Here is a 2445-nt window from a genome sequence, read left to right as displayed (position 1 = left end):
CTTTTGCTCCTCCAGAATTACCCATTCTCCATCTATTTTATCTTGAGTTCCCCCAAAAGCAGCATTTGAGAAGGAGGATACATGAAGATAGCTATTTTGGGAAATGATGTTAGGGAACAGGAGTCAGGGGACTGGGAGTAGTAACACAGAGAAGGAGGTAAAGTTAATCCAAGAGTGGAGTTATTAGAGTGTTCGTTACTGTTATGGAAAACTGGGGCTCAATCTAGCTAAGAACGCTCTGCAGAACTGTGTCATTCCATTCTCAGAATGGTTTGCTCAAGACATGGAGAAGATATATTTATTCATCCTGGCTTCCAAACCTGATTGACCAAGGGTTGCCCTGACAGCCACTAACTTCCTTGCGTGTACAGTTTGAGCAGGCTGCAGCGTGGATACACAGGCTAGTCTCACACAGGTGTCTCACCCAATGAAGGCAGAAGATTCCTGAGGAATAAGGGACTGCTGGGTCCGGGAGCCATTGCTGCGGTGAGTTGACATAGGAATGGCCAGAACAAAATGGTGGGCCAACGTGATGTGAGACAGGACATAAAAGATATATGTCTCACTGCCCTTCCTAACCTGCTCCATCCCTCAGGGGGATGATCTCTGTGGCCTAGATCACCTGAGCTCCCTTGCCAGTTTGGCTTCTCATTGAGTCTTGGTACCAGGAGACATGGCAGGAAATGTAAAGGCAGGAGAATAGAATGGTTGGGGTATTTATTTCCCCATGCTTCCTCCTTTCTTGCACTGCCACTGGATACAACTCCTACTGGGTAGTGCTGCTTCTGTGGCTCCAGCTGTCTTTGGGTTTGGGTATCACCATTCTCTTGATACCAAAAGCCACAGAGACTTGCAAGAGGCCTTCTCCTGCAGCTATTGCTCTTTCTTGGATTCAATAACCTCTTGTCCCTCTTTTCCTTCTGGCCTACAGTAGGTTGGACTGTGCCCAAACCACTCTAAACAGTCCTGTCATTAAACTTTCATCTGTTTAATCCTTTATGCTTTGTTATCCACCTAAATAAAATTGAGGTTTTATTAGCAATAAAGAAGGGGAAACATTTTTGGGGTTGGCATTTAAGAGCATCCGTTATTCTTGTTATAAAGGCCAAGAGCAACAGAAAGCTTGCCACCAGTGTAATGGTTTCAACACACTTTGAAAAATGGCCTAGAGATAAAATTCGTATTCAGGGACAGTTTTCACCTTCAGTGGCCCCTACTTTCATATTTTGGATTGTTGAAGTGGGTATTTTACATTTACTGCTGTATTTTATATTTTCATTGTGTTATTTTTTTCTTCTTATAGCATTAATGTCTTTTCAATGTAAAGGATTAAAGTAACACAAAAAAGGCATAAATATAAAAGTGGAAATCTCCTTAATTCAACCTCCCACAGATAAATATTAACATTTTGGTATGTTTTCCTTCAAACATTATTTTTTTCCCCTTTAAACAACAGAAATTTATTTCTCACAGTTCAGGAGGCTAAAAGTCCAAAATCAAGGTGTCCCCAGAGTTGGTTTCTTCTGAGGCCTCTCTTCTTGGCTTGTAGATGGCTGCCTTCTCCCTGTGTCCTCACATGGCCCTCCCTCTGTATGTGTGTGTCCAAATCTCATCTGCTCTTCTTCTAAGGACACCAGTCAAATTGGATTAGGGCCCACATGACCTCATTGTACCTTAAACATTCTTGAATGGAACTATAAAATAAATCAGAACCTCAATTTTATGTTTGGAAGGAGGATACAGTAAAAAAAGTGGATGGGGTGAGAGGAAAGGAGAATTAAGTCACCGTGTTGCTGGATAAGCATCAAGTTTAAATATCTCTTATTATTCAAGGATATGCAAACAGGAAAAAAGGAAATAGAAGAAAAAAAAAGAAAACAAAAACAATAAATATTTATAATTCCCCCAAAAAACGTAACTCAAGAATCAAAGGAAGACTGTGCTCTTTAAGAACATTTGTGGTTGAATACATGTGACAATTTAAATGTCTATCATGTGGTAGTGGATAAATGAATTTTGGTAGATTCATTCAGTGATACCTGTTCACTACTTTGAGAACATTGTTATCTTTTTTTTTGAGAACAGTGTTATTTCAATGAATGGATGTGATAGCCATTCTATGATGCATATGGAGTGTTTATAAACATGTTAAAAAGATGTTTGTACAAATGCTATTTGTGTACTACTTTGAGAGCAGTGTTATTTGTTCTATGTTAGTGGAATGAAGTAGAATGTTATATGCTAATATGAAATGATCTTCAAGATATATTAAGTGAAGAAAAGCAAGGTTTACATAAAATGATCCCATTTGTATTAACACCAGAAAACATAAATATACATTTACATACTTGTGTATACATAAAACATTTCTGGAATGAAATGAGAAATTATTTTAGGAAAGGGGTGAATATTTGGGATGAGAGATTTGCTTTTAATTACATATAT

This window comes from Phoca vitulina, unplaced genomic scaffold (assembly GCF_004348235.1).
Source record: "Phoca vitulina isolate PV1807 unplaced genomic scaffold, GSC_HSeal_1.0 scaffold4, whole genome shotgun sequence".
Lineage (NCBI taxonomy): Eukaryota > Metazoa > Chordata > Mammalia > Carnivora > Phocidae > Phoca > Phoca vitulina.
The sequence above is the reverse complement of the archived record's forward strand: the minus strand, read 5'-3'. Positions refer to the sequence as shown.